The following is a 15387-nucleotide window of genomic DNA, read 5'->3' as shown; positions in this document are numbered from 1 at the left end:
GTGTCTCTGAATCAGGGCCAATGTTCAAAGCAAAAACAAAAACACAGCAAAATCCAAATCCAAATCCAAACAAAAACCAAATCAAAAATAAGTTAAAATATAATGATAATAACAGTAGCCTAGAAGAAGACCCCACGTGGGTTGAAACACGTTGGCCATTCTACACAGTCACCGAGTCAGGAACTGGATTATCTACATCAGCGACATCTGACGAGCCGCAGCACACGCCCGAGGACACAGAAGAATATCATCACAGGACAAAGAGAGGTACAGCATCGAGCCGGCAAGGGCTAAGAGCGGATCCTGTTGAGTCCAGAGGAGGTGAGTTCCCCTAAATCAGGGGAAAATGGCATCTGGTTCTATTGGGCCATAACTTTTTATCCCCCCGTCACCCAGCGGTCAGTCCGGCAGGGTGCGCCGGAGTTTGCTTGGTAGCCTGGGCGATCTCCGACGTCATCCATCAGAGACAGACACTGGCCTGGAGCTACACCTCCCAGTGCACTCCAGACAAGTCCGCACTGCTCACCCCGGGAAGATCTCCCGATCGATCACGACGGCACACACATCCCTACAGCATCTATCAGCGTTTGACTCATGCCATTTTAACATTACCCTTACATATGAGCTCAAGGGTTTCCAGGCCTCACTCCCTACTGTTATTATCATTATATTTGAACTTATTTTTGATTTGGTTTTGGTTTTTATTTGGATTTTGCTGTGTTTTTGTTTTTGCTTTGAACATTGTCCCATTTGGGCAGCTATTTTAGACCTCTTACCACAGATTTGCTAGATATCTATATTCATCTGTATCATTGCATATCTACAGTAAATACTATTTTTGTTTTATACCTACGTGCCTATCATTATATACACCTACATTTTGTCAGGATTACACACACTGACATTTGGTAAAATATATCATCTCCAATAGGGGTACAGAGCACATTTAATCGTATTTGCTATACGAACCTCATTACTTCCTAACTCTAGAAGGTCAGACACCCTTTTATAAGTTCAGCCTACCCCGCACATCTAGTCAGAGTCCATTGCGCATTATTTCTCCCCTTTTTTTACTATTCTTTCTGCAAAGGAAATCAAATACTTTTGGGGAAGTTCTTGTCAAAATTGTTGCAGAAGTTCCCACAAATGTGTTATTATCGTAGGTTGCCTTCTGTCCTGTTCATTCCAAATCAGCTTGATGGAATTTATGTCTAAAAAGTGGTCATTACATCATTTGAAGCTTACTGTCTTGTTCTTTCTTCAAAGATAATTATGACATAGCCTGGAAATATGTTTTAAGTCATTATCTTGTTTTAGGATTAACCCTTGACCAAATAGTGGGTGGATGATTCAATTTAAGGAAGGAGTAAATAAATTGCATCATATGGCTCTGAAAAAGTCTATTTAGTAGTCAAAACTGTCAGGACTTTGACTATTTCAGTACATAAAGATAAACTACACTTGCCGAAGTTCCATTGTGGTCATTGGAGGATCTATCCTGGTTACTGGCGTTCATCACATGCAGTGTGCAGAGAGTTAAAGTGATCATCTGTTTCTTAGATGTTGTCAGGTTGTTGGATTCCTTGATTGCTTATTATTCCAAACCTGATTCTATTTGAGTCACATGTTCTGAACTTCCTATTGATCACAGACCTCTAGTATAAACTGCCCAAATGGGACAATGGGCCCGATTCATGTTACTAACCATGCCTCATTGTCTGTGCAACGTTACCTTCAGGTCTTACTTGGACTCCTCCCAGATCCCCGCTGTGCCTGGTGTATGCTGTGGACCTCGCTACATTCCTGCTTGTGTTCTGGTTCAAATTCTGATACAGGTTATCAGCTGCACTACAGAGCTCAGCATTGCCATTGTCTTTCCGTTGTTATCCTGCTCTATTACTGCTATTCCATTCTACGCTACACTATTTGGTTTACATGTTATAATTGACTCATACGGACACTGGGGTTACTTCTTCTACAGTTGTCAACTGCACCATTACAGTCTATCCACATCGGAACCCCATCACATCACAGGACTCAACCCTGCTCCGGACCTTCATCCTGACGCAGGGCTCAACCCTGCTCCGGACCTTCATCCTGACGCAGGGCTCAACCCTGCTCCGGACCTTCATCCTGTCGCAGGGCTCAACCCTGCTCCGGACCTTCATCCCTGCTGCAGGGCTCAACCCTGCTCCGGACCTTCATCCTGTCGCAGGGCTCAACCCTGCTCCGGACCTTCATTATGCCCCAGAGCTCAACATCGTTCCGGACTCTCATCAGGGTTCAACCCTGTTCCGGACCCTCATCATGTCTCAGGGCTCAACCCAGTTCCGGACCCTCATCACGTCTCAGGGCTCGATCCTGTTCCGGATCTTCATTACGTCTCAGGGCTTAACCTCGTTCCGGATCTTGTTACAACTCAGGGCTCAACCCTGTTCCGGACTTCCGTCGCGATACAGGGCTCAACCCTGTTATTGACCTCCATTCTATCCTGAGGCCCTAGCCTCATGTCGGACTCGCGGTTTCAAACCACACCAGTTCAGTGTGTACTTTGAACTTTGTTTCTCACAGGGGCATACCCCTGTGCATGTCATGAACTTTGTGTTATTGAGATTTAATGTGGAACTTTGCCATACAGTTTTTGTTCTTAAATAAATTATATTTACTTTTATTTCATGCTAGTGATATTTCATGAAAAGGTCATTCCTAAAACCACCTCAGTTCCTAGTAAGCCTGACTCTTCCCAGGAGTCTCAAGTGTCTGTAGCCATGACAGTTTGCACAGACCTAAAAATGGACCCGGATCTGGAACAGGATACTGGGGTACAGGTGCTCCAGGGTTTGACCGCACGTCTGGAAGTACAGAAAAATACACAAGTTCAAGTTTTGCAATGTTTACAGGATCTTTCTACACGTTTGGATAAATATAAGATACCTGCTATGAATGCTTCAGTGGTTTCTGCTTCTCATTTAAGTCTACCGACTCCAACCTCTTATGACAGTAATCCAAACACCTGCAGAGGATTTCTCAACCAATGTGAGATTCATTTTGAGTTATTACCGCAAAGTTTTTCCACCTCTTGTATTAAAGTGGCTTATATAATGTCATTATTGTCTGGTACTGCTCTCGAATGGGCCTCTCCTTTATGGGAGAGAAATGATGCTTTAATGTCTAATTACCAAGCTTTTGTTTCTACTTTTAAGAGGATATTTGATGAACCTGGAAGATCAGTGGCCGCGTCTGTGGACATTTTGCGATTGAAACAGAGAACATCTCCAGTTGGTTAGTATGTGGTTCGTTTTCAAACTTAAGTGGATTAATGAAGCATTAAGAGCAGCCTATTGGAATGGTCTTTTTGAGAAACATAAAGATGAGTTAGTGACTCGGGATCTTCCTGAGAATTTGGATGAGTTGATTTAATTGACTATTAAAATTGATTTACGGATGCGAGAACGAGGGGTTCAGAGGAGTCGTACTGAGCATACTAAGATTTCTCTTCCCCAGTCTCATTCCTCTCATGGTACAACTGATGAACCTATGCAAATTAATAAATCTAAGTTATCTGAAGTGGAGAAGCAACGTAGGAGGTGTTCTAATTTGTGTTTGTATTGTGTGTCCTCTGAACATATTTTGTCTAAATGTCCAATGAGGCTGGGAAATGGTCGTCCCTAGTTGATGGAGGGGAAGTCAAACTAGGGGTTCTCTCAAAGAATTTTCCCAAAAAGGATTGTTTAATCTTTGTTTGTATTTCTGATTTTGGTTCTTCAAGTCAAGTGTTTTTTGCCTTGGTAGATTCTGGAGCAGCTGGCAACTTTATTTCGTCTTCATAGGTTCAAGAGTTGCAGATTCCTGTTGTCAGATTATCCCGTTCTCTTTCCCTCTCTGCAGTGAATGGGACTAGAATTTCTAATGGATATGTTACACATCAAACAAAGTCTATGAAGCTGAGGGCTGGAGCTTTGCATGAAGAAAGTTTAGAGTTGTTGGTATTACCTACTTCTATGTATGATATAGTTCTTGGTTTACCATGGTTAACTCTTCATAACCCTCATATTGATTGGACTTGTTCTCAAATCCTTTCTTGGAGTCCTAAATGCAAACTAAATTGTTTGATTCCTGTTGTACGATTGGCTGAAGTAAAAGTAGATGTTCCACCTTCTCTCCCACAGCCTTATCATGAGTTTGCTGATGTCTTTTCTGAACAGGCGGCAGACGTACTTCCACCGCATCGTCCTTAAGATTGTCCTATTGAACTTGTTCCCGGTAAAGTGCCACCCAAAGGTCGAGTATACCCTCTCTCTGTCCCTGAAACTCAAGCCATGTCAGAGTATGTGCAAGACAACCTGCGGAAGGGGTTCATCAGGCCTTCCTCGTCTCCTGCTGGAGCGGGATTCTTTTTATAAAGAAAAAAGATGGCGGACTTCGTCCATGTATTGACTTTTGAGGTCTAAATGAGATCACGGTAAAAAATAAATATCCTTTGCCTCTTATTACAGAGCTGTTCGACAGAGTCAAGGGGTCTCGATTGTTTAACTTAAGGGGAGCTTATAATTTAATCAGAATTAAAGAAGGAGATGAGTGGAAAACTGCGTTTAATACGCGAGATGGTCATTATGAGAACCTCGTTATGCCTTTTGGCTTATGTAATGCTTCCGCAGTGTTCCAGGAGTTTGTGAACGAAATTTTCCGAGATATACTTTATCAGTTTGTTATTGTTTATCTTGATGACATTTTAAATTTTTCCAGGAATCTTTCTGATCATCGTATTCATGTCAAAGAGGTACTAAGTCGTCTTCGAGCTAATGAGCTTTATGGTAAGATCTCTAAGTGTGTTTTTGAGGTCCTGGTTATACCCTTTTTGGTGTATATTATCTCTGGTTCTGAACTTCAGATGGACCCCGAGAAGCTGAAGGCTATACAAGATTGGGTTTTGCTCACTTCATTAAAGTCTATTCAGAGATTTTTAGGCTTTGCCAATTATTATAGAAAGTTTATCAAAGCATTTTCAACGATTGTGGCCCCACTTTCTGTTATGACAAGAAAAGGGTCTAACCCCAAAGTGTGGTCCCCAGAGGCATTGAATGCCTTCCAGACTCTCAAAGATGCATTTTCTGTGGCTCCTATTTTAGTTCAACCTGATGTTGAGAAACCATTTATATTGGAAGTGGATGCGTCCACTTATGGAGAAGGTGCCATTTTGTCCCAAGTGGCCGCAGATGGGAGAAGAGTGTCTTGTGGTTTCATTTCACAAAAGTTTTCCAGTGCTGAGAGTAACTATTCCATCGGGGACCAAGAATTGTTAGCTATTAAATTAGCGTTAGAGGAATGGAGATAATTGCTAGAAGGTGCAAAGCATCTAATTACCATTTTTACAGATCATTAGAATTTGTTGTATTTGAAGACAGCTCATTGGTTGAACCCACGACAGGCTGGTTGGGCACTCTTTTTCTCCCGTTTTGATTTTATCCTCAGGTATCATCCAGGTTCATTGAATAAAAAGGCAGACGTACTTTCTCGCTTTATATTCGAAGAGAAAGAACAAAATGAGGATCAAAGGTACCCTATAATAAACCCTCTAGCCTTTTCTTCAACTTCCATCTCTCCTGATCCTCCTCCTGGAGGAATTCTACGCTACACTATTTGGTATACTTGTTATAAATGACTCATACTGACACTGGGGTTACTTCTTCTACAGTTGTCAACTGCACCGTTACAGTCTATCCTCATCGGAACCCCATCACATCACATGGCTCAACCCTGCTCCAGATCTTCATTACGCCGCAGGGCTCAACCCTGCTCCGGACCTTTATTACGTCGCAGGGCTCAACCCCGCTCCGGACCTTCATTACGTTGCAGGGCTCAACCCTGCTCTGGACCTTCATCACATCGCAGGACTCAACCCCGCTCCGGACTCTCATCACGTCTCAGGGCTCAACCATGCTCCGGACCCATTATCACATCTCAGGGCTCAACCATGTTCCGGACCCTCATCACGTCTCAGGGCTTAACCTCGTTCTGGATCTTGTTACATCTCAGGGCTCAACCCTGTTCCAGACCTCCGTCGCAATACAGGGCTCAACCCTGTTATTGACCTCCATTCTATCCTGAGGCCCTAGCCTCAGGATAGAATGGACTCGGACTCGGGGTATATGTCGGACTCGGGGTTTCACCCCCACACCAGTTCAGTGTGTACTTCGAACTTTGTCTCTCACAGGGGCATACCCTTGCACCTTTTAGTGCATGTCATGAACTTTGTGTTATTGAGATTTAATGTGGAACTTTGACATACAGTTTTTGATCTTAAATAAATTCTATTTACTTTTATTTCGTGCTAGTGATATTTCATGAAAAGGTAATTCCTAAAATCACCTCGGTTCATACTACCTAGTAAGCTTGACTCTTCCCAGGAGTCTCAAGTGTCTGTAGCCGTGACAAAATCACGTCAGCCTACTGTATCTATTGCTGGCAGCAGTGCAGCAACCTAGAGCCAGAATGTCTGTTACTTGTGTTACAGAAGTTATCATGATTGTCAATTCTGTTGGAATACAGAAAACTGAGGGTGTGCAGGTGGCCACTGAAGAACGCTGCAAATCAGCATATTAATATGACTTGCATTCTAGGTACAATTTCTATTCAAGAGTATGTAACCAGTGCATTATTAAATGATTAAATGATTTATCATAACATTATAACAAAATTAATAAATGTTGACACTTCTTTCAATAATGAATGCACATTAAAGAAACTGTTAGAGAGAAAAATCAAATCATTGGGAGTATAAATGGAAGTAATGTCTTACCTTGCCTTTGCTGAGTTCATTTCAATTTCCATTCCAACAACGTAATAGATTAGGTCACCATCTGAAACTAAATTCATAACCCACAATGTGAAGAAAACTCTGGGCCTGATTCAGACCCGCTTGCGAGCGCTGAGCGCTCGCAAGCGGGTCGATGGTGCCCTAGTGCGCATGCGCATGACGGAGACTGCTCCGTCGTGCGCATGCGTGAGACCCGGCTAGCGATGGGGAAGCCGTCGCTCCGGGTCTCGCACCAAAGGGGCGTGCTGTCGATGTTGAGTGACAGCACACCCCCTTTGGTGGGCGTGCCGGGGGCGTGGCTGCCAGACGGAGGTGTTCCCATGGGAACGCCTACCGTCTGGGTCCGGCCCCACTGACATCACTAGTGATGTCAGTGGGAGTGATTTTGGCTCTGATAGAGCCAAAATCACTCCAGGGCTTGCGGTCACCGAGACCCTACCACAGGGTCTCATCGCAAGCCCGATGGTCGCGATGGTCTTGACCATCGCGACCATCTTTTTGGCCGCTCGCATATGTTGTTGGTGGTCATCCACAGCTATGCGAGCGGCCAGGAGGCCGCTCCAAGTTTAGGTAGGAGGGCCCTGGTCAGAGTGTCCGGCTCTGAATCAGGCCCTCTGTACAATATTTATAGTTACATTTACAATAATGGACTCTAGAATGATTAAATGAATGTACTTTCTGGCATTATTTTATGTTTATGAATGTTAAAATACTGTACAAAGAAACAGTGACTAACACATGAGCACACTGTACTAGAATAATGTTACAGTGGTCAAATGATACTACAATATGTTAACTGCCAGTATTAAACAAAGGTAACAAAAGGCAGCAAAAAACTGACTTGTCAATGTACCTTTCCAAAAGACTTTTATAATGCAGACCTAGTCTGGAAACAGGTATCTGCTGTCTGTGTTCAGGTACCTGACTTTTGATGTGATATATTTAAAGGGTGCTACAAGTCCAGTCCAGGACCACCCATCCGACTTTCTGTGGGTTCATTACATACGGAAACAATTTCTTTCATGCTTCTGCAATGCCCATTGACTCCCGTGGTCCTCGGACTACCGTGGTTGAAGACTCATAACCCTCAGGTTGATTGGAGCACAGGGGATATCGCCCAGTGGGGTCTGGTTGTCAGTCTCGCTGTTTGTCCGTACCCATCAGAACTTTACGATCCGAGGGCCTGATTCAGAGGCGCTCTCTCTGAATCAGGGTGTATTTTAAAAAAAATCCGCCTTCAGGCTGCTCGCATAGCTGTGGGTGAGTACCCAAAGCTTTTGCAAGCGGCCTGGAGATGGTTGCGATTATCGCGACCATCGGGCTTTCGATGAGACCATTGTGGTAGGGTCTTGGTTCCCGCAAGCCCGAGTGAACTTCCTAATAGAGCAGGAAGTTCACTACTGACATCACGAATTGTCAGTAGGGCCGCCCACAAAACGGCAGGGGGTTCCATCGGTATTGCCTCCATTTGTCCAGCCACCCCCCCTCCCCGCCTACAAAACGGGGTGAGCTGTTGATCAACATCGACAGCCACTCCGTTTTGTAGCGAGCCCCGGAGCCGGTGGTTCTCACTCGCTCCGGGGCTCGCGCACGCGCATTGCGCATGCCGAGCGTGCGCACTGGCCGACCATCAACCCGCTTGCGAGCGCTGTGCACTCACGAGCGGGTCTGAATCAGGCCCCAAATCTTCTAATACGACCAATCCTTTGCCACCTCTCTATCAAGAGTTTTGGGATGTCTTCTCCAAACAGAAAGCCAGCTCCCTGCGTCCACACCGATCCTACGATTGCTCCATCCAGCTTGTTTCCGGAGCAAGACTTCCCAAGGGTCGTTTGTGTTCTCTCTACATACCAGAGACCCAGGCTATGGAAGACTACATCAAAGAGGCTCTGGCCAATGGCTTCATCCATCCGTCCAAGTCCCCAGTAGGGCAGGGGTTTTTTTTGTGCAGAAGGATGGATCTCTTAGACACTACATTGACTACCGGGACTTAAATAAGATCACGATAAAAAAATTTTACCCATTACCTCATCTCTGTACTCTTTGACCAGCTCCGACAGGCCTCCATCTTTTCAAAGATCGATCTCCTGGGAGCTTATATCCTCGTCAGGATCAAGGCCGGAGATGAATGGAAAACAGCGTTCAGTACTCAAACTAATAATGCCGTTCGGCTTGGCCAATGCTCCATGAGTGAACATCAGAACCACATCAAACAGGTTCTCCAGAGACTTAGAGAGAACCATCTGTTTGCCAAGGCCAAGAAGTGTGAATTTCATGTGCGACAGGTCATGTTTCTAGGGTATGTTATTTTCCCCCATGGGTTTGCTATGGAACCAAAGAAGGTTAAGGCCATCCTAGACTGGGTCCAGCCAACCACTTTAAAGGCTATTCAGCGTTTCCTCGGCTTTACCAACTATTACAGGAGGTTCATTGGGTCCTTCTCCACCATTGTGGCTCCCATTGTCGAGCTCACTAAGAAAGGTGCAGACACCGTTCACTGGTCGGACACGGCTGCACACTCTTTTGTTGTCCTTAAGAATGCTTTATTCAGTGCTCCGGTCCTTCGTCAGATCCGGACCTTCCTTTCTTGGTTGATGTAAATGCTTCTGAGATCAGAGCAGGAGCAGTGTTGTCCCAGAAGGATCCCAGTGACGACAAGGTCCATCCGTGTGCCTCATTCTCACGAAAATTTTCCTCGGCTGAGAGAAACTACGGCGTGGGGAACCGTGAACTATTGGCCATCAAGTGGGCCTTTGAAGACTGGAGACATTGGCTGGAGGGGGCCAAGCACCAGATCTCCGTCTTCACTGATCACAAGAGCAGCCAAGAGACTTAATGCCAGACAAGCTCGCTGGGCACTATTCTTCACGCACTTTAACTATATAATTTCCTTTAGACCTGGGTCCAGGAATGTTAAAGTGGATGCCCTCTCCAGGAGCTTCTTTCCCGTACAGTAGGATGAAGCTCATCTTGAACCTATTGTTCCCAACTTCTGTCTTCACTTGGCACTTACCCGAGGTTTAGCGAAGATCATCCGTGCTCATCAAATGGAAGCACCTGCTGACAAACCTCCACATCTGCTCTTTGTGCCTTAAAGATTCAGGCAACAGGTTCTTCTGGACTTTCATGCCCGATGAGCCTTTGGACACCCCGGTATCATCAAGACCATGGAATTGTTGTCCCGGTCCGTGTGGTGACCTTCCCTTCCCGCGGATACTTATGAATCTGTCCTCGCTCGTGAGACTTGTGCCCGTAATAAGACTTCTCGCACCACTCCTCCGGGCTTCCTGCTACAACTATCTGTTACCAAAAGGCCATGGTCCCACATTTCCATGGAATTTATTGTGGATCTTCCCATTTCGGCAGGTTGTTCTGTGATTTGGACAGTGGTGGACAGGTTCAGCAAGATGGTCCATTGTATCCCACTGCCAAAGCTTCCATCAGCTAAAGAACTTGCGAACTTGTTCATTCAGCATGTCTTCCGACTGCACGGGTTACCAGTCGATGTGGTTTCCGACCGGGAGTCACAATTCGTTGCGATATTCTGGACACATTTCTGTTCTGCCCTGGGGATACATCTTAGCCTGTCGTCTGGATATCATCCACAATCCAATGGGCAAACAGAAAGAGCCAATCAGATCCTAGAGCAATATCTACAGTGCCACATCTCCAAGTACCAGAAAGACTGGGTGTCACATTTGCCTTTAGCGGAATTTGCGTACAACTCCTGCCATTTTGCTTCCGCGGTGTCACCATTCTTCTGTGTCATGGGCCAACACCCTAGGGCTAATTCGTTTGACATCAGCCTCTCTTCATCCATGGATCCTCATGTGATCTCTAGATTACGGCACATTTGGGGTAAGGTCCATGCCAATTTGATTGAAGCCACTGCCTGGGTCAAGAGGATCGCGGACAAACATAGAAGGCCATGTACCTTTCAGGGAGGAGATCTGGTCTGGCTTTCTACCAGGGACATCAGACTTCGTCAACCCACTAGGTCTGTCGGTCCCAAGTTCATTGGTCCTTTTCGGATCATCTCACAGGTCAACCCGGTACTTTCAGACTTCAGTTACCAGCTTCTCTCAAGATAAACAACTCCTTCCACTGCTCTCTTCTCAAAGCTGTTTTCACCTCTGCTAAGTTCGGGCGTCCTCGGGTATCCACACCCAGACCAGTGGAGGTTTGAGGCCAACAAGAATTTATTGTTGAAAGAATCCTGGATTCGAGAGTTCCTAGGGGTCACCTTCAGTTTCTGGTGCACTGGAAGGGTTATGGACCTGAATGGGTGGCAGAACACGCCTTACATGCTCCCAGGCTGAAGAAGGCATTCTTCCGGGACTTTCCATTTAAACCGGGCTTTAGGGGTTCTACAACCCAGTGCCAAGGGTGTGGAGGGTACTGTTACAAGTCCAGTCCAGGACTTGTACATGGCTCAAGACTCTCCTGCTCCTGTCCCCACTGGATCTGTTCCCAGGAGATCGTGACGTCTGAGACCTGGGCTGAGTTACTCCCATGTCACCTGATGAGTCCTTCCTCTATTTCTACACACTGGATTCTAGCTACCTTGCTGGCTATAGCATTATTTCACAGCGCTCAGCTCAGCTGCATGGTCAGCTATTTTCTCCCAGCGATATCAACGTGGACTGTTTCCCAGCTTCTCAGCCACTCCAGCAGCCGTTCCCCCACAACCTGCATACCCGGCTTCTTAGCCACTCCAGCAGCCATTCTCCTACAGTCTGCACTCCTAGCTTCTTAGCCACCACAGCAGCCGATCTCCCACAACATCGGACTCTAGCCACAACATCGGCTTCAATCTGCAACATCAGCCTCAGGCCACAAAATCAGGCTCCAGCCACAACATCAGCTTCAAGCTGCAACATCGGCCTCTGGCCACATCGGGCTCTAACCACATCGGCTCAAGCTGTTCAATCGGCCTCAGCTGCTCTACCCAGCCACTCAAGTCTTTGGCACCAACTTCATCTTCACCGGTTGGCCAACCGCTACAGCTATCTGGCACAAATGCATCCACTTGTGTCTTCTACCATCGACAAGACTTCTTCTACCAGCTTTCAGCTAGTTGTCCGGGGCAATTAATAAACTTCCCTCTCCACCATGTCTGTACCGCTCTTCCACAGGGATTCTTGGGTGTCGGATCACCGATAACAGTAACAAAGGGATAATTTCATATACAATAAAATATATCTGTAAGCAACTCTGGAAAGACACATATATAATGAGAAAGAAGAGGTGGTGAGATTCTGACCATGTCCTACAGAGGTTGACAAGTGTGTGACTGGGACTCTAGAAGCTTGCTTCTGATATCCTCCTTAGTAAGAGTGAATATGAAAACACTAAAAAGTACTCTGGAATAGGGGCACACGCCTAATAGTTTGACCAGAATTGGGTTAAAAATTAACTTTTATTAACCACTTTCCTGGCGTGGTTGCATGAGATGCGATCACACCAGGCTTGGCTTTCCCTGACACGGTAGCATCTGATGTGACTGAGTCAGAGGAACCTGCTGGCAGATCCTGAAGGCTGTTTTTCCAGCAGCTGCCGGGCTCAGCACACCCAGCCGGCTACCTCCAGCCTCCTCCTGCCGGCCGGGCTATGTACAGAAGGGGGCATTCTTCCAGCAGCCCAGGATAAGGGAAGCTATGGTTTCCCTGCTCTCCCTTGGCTACAGGTGCTGCTGAGAGTGGAGTGGCTGCACCTCCCCCCGACCTCTCCACCTCCCAGCCAGCAGCCTGATGGTGATGCTCTCTCTATGGGTCTTTGGCTCCTCCTGCCCAGGCTCCATCTCCTCCCCTCACTGCCCATGCCCGAGAAAGCCAGTTATGAGCTGCCCGAATGAATGCAGTCTCTCCAGTGAGTGTGCCTCCCCAGGTCCTGGCATGGAGTTGACAGCATAAAGCCACCGCCTCCCCGAGTGACAGCAACAGCATCCTTGTCCTGGGCATCTACTTTGCTCCCCGCATGTTCAGTGAGACCGGCGCTGGGAAAGCTGCAACACTGTCTACCCCCGACCCTCCATAATGTAACCTGATCCCCTTATACTGCACCCTGGCCCCTAATACCGCACATTGAGCCCAGCAGTCATGGTTTTATAAAGTGAAAAAAAAGTTTAAACGTTTGATTCTTTTTTTTAGATTATCAAATTATGTAAATAGTTGCTATTTAACCCTTATTCAGTATAATTTTATTAACAATTCTGCATATTCGTTAATAAAATTATACTGAATCGGGTTTAAATAACTATTATTTACATAATTTGATAATAAAAGAGGCCCAAAAATGTTGACGATGTTTTTGGAAAAAATATTAGCCAGTTAAGTGGTTATGAAGCAGTTAAAATGCAACTAGCACTCTAATGACGTAGGACACAATAACATATAAATGTGCAATAAAAGTAATTTACATGTGAAATGCAAATGTAACCCTCATGTACAGTACTGTATGCATAAGAAAACAAAGTGAACAAAAAGAGTTGTAGGTGTAAGTACCAAATCTAAGGTGTGCATGTATGTGAAGAGTGAATGAGAAAATTAGGAGGTGATAAGTGTCTAGAGAAAATATGGAAGTGATGGGGATAGTGAAAAACAAAATAATTGTTTAAAATTATGGCACCACTAACCAATCATACCCATAGAATCTATGAATAAATTGCAAAAAATTATGGTAGTCACTATCAAGGAAACTGTGTGTCACATTTATATCATAGCGTGGATGCAGTATATAGTGTAAAGGTCCCCATACACGGTGCGATGCATCATGTAGGGCGACTGCTGATGGATCGTGCTGTCACCGCCGGCAATCGTACGGTCCCCGCAGACCGCACGATATGCCGGCTTCCCCCTCCTTCATCTGAATGGGATCGTACATTGCATCCCAGATCAGATGGTTATGCAGGAAGATCTGGGGAAGCGATGTACGACCCCGCTGGAGCGCGCAGCACGATATCAGAGTTGATATTGTGCCCATACACGGCACTATATAGCACATACATCCGACGGATCAGCACGTATATCGGGGCCTTTACACACAGATATAGAAACTCTCTATATGCAATCAATTAGTGGACCTGTCCAAGAAACCACATAACCATACAACATGCACAAAAGCACAATGTTATCCTCTGATTGGTTAATGGTGCCATAATTTTAAACACTATTTTTGTTTTTCACTATCTATCCCCTTTCCTTCCATATTTTTGCCAGACACTTATCACCTTCTAATGTTGAGAGGTGTCCACCTTTTCTAATTCACACTTCACATAAATGCACACCTTAGATTTGGTATTTACACCTACAATTCCTTTTGTTCACTTTGTTTTGCTAGTTTTTTCTTAGGCATACACCAAGGGTTAAAATTGCGTTCATCATGTAAATTACTTTTATTGCGTATGCATACATTATTGTGTCCTACGTCATTAAAATGCTCATTGAGTTTTAACTGCTTCTTAATAAAAGTAAATTTTTAACCAAAATCTTGTTGAACTATTAGGATTATGCCCCTATTCCAGAGTACTATTTTTTTTCTTTTTATATTTACTCCTACTTTTACTGTTAGGTGTACTCCTCCCTCCCTACTGTGTATACATAGGAACAATGGGGGCCATTCAGACCTGCTCGCGAGCGGCAGTACGCTCGCAAGCGGGTCGATGTTCCCCACTGCGCATGCGCACGACGGAGGGAGCTCCGTCATGCGCATGCGCGAGACCCGGACTGCGACAGCCAAGCTGTCGCTCCGGGTCTCGCACCAAAGGGGGCGTGCTGTCGATTGACAGCACGCCCCCTTTGGTGGGCGTGCCTGCCAGATGGAGGCGTTCCCATGGGAACGCCTACCGTCTGAAGCCGGCCCCACTGACATCACTAGTGATGTCAGTGGGAGTGATTTTGGTTCTGATAGAGCCAAAATCACTCCAGGGCTTGCGGCAGCGAGACCCTACCGCATGCTCTCCGTCGCAAGCCCGATGGTCGCGATGGTCAAGACCATCATCATGGACGCTCGCTATAGCTGTGGGTGGTAACCCACAGCTATGCGAGCGTCCATGAGGACGCTCCAAAAAAAGGTAGGAGGGCCCTGATTCAGAGCGAGCGCTCTGGTCAGAGCGTTCAGCTCTGAATCAGGCCCAATGGTCATATATTAAATTGTGAGTATAACTACTGGGTAGAATTTCATCCTCAAGGTCATATTGAATCTAGCTCCTGTGCAGCCTTTTTCCCCTCCCCTTTCCCTGAAACGGTCATCCTTCTTAGTTAGCAAGTATTTATCGAGATATCAGAGTGACTGTAATGTTATAGGTGAAGCGTCTTCTCTCAGCTTACACGTATGCCACACTGGAGTAGGGACCATATTTTTTCACACTGAGGCCTACTCATTAAGCTCAATGGGCCCATTATACATGCAGAAAAACTACAATAGTTTCCACACATTTTAAATAAGGGGTGGATCCATCATTAGATGTAGCAGCTGCGTTTTCAACAAACTCTGAAAACTGAAAGTTTTTGGACTGCATGCAGAAACTGACACCATCTTAAGATGGCGCTAGTTCCAGAAGCCACACACCT

This window comes from Taudactylus pleione, unplaced genomic scaffold (genome assembly GCF_031769625.1).
Source record: "Taudactylus pleione unplaced genomic scaffold, aTauple2 ptg000678l, whole genome shotgun sequence".
Lineage (NCBI taxonomy): Eukaryota > Metazoa > Chordata > Amphibia > Anura > Myobatrachidae > Taudactylus > Taudactylus pleione.
This window is presented reverse-complemented; position numbering follows the sequence as displayed.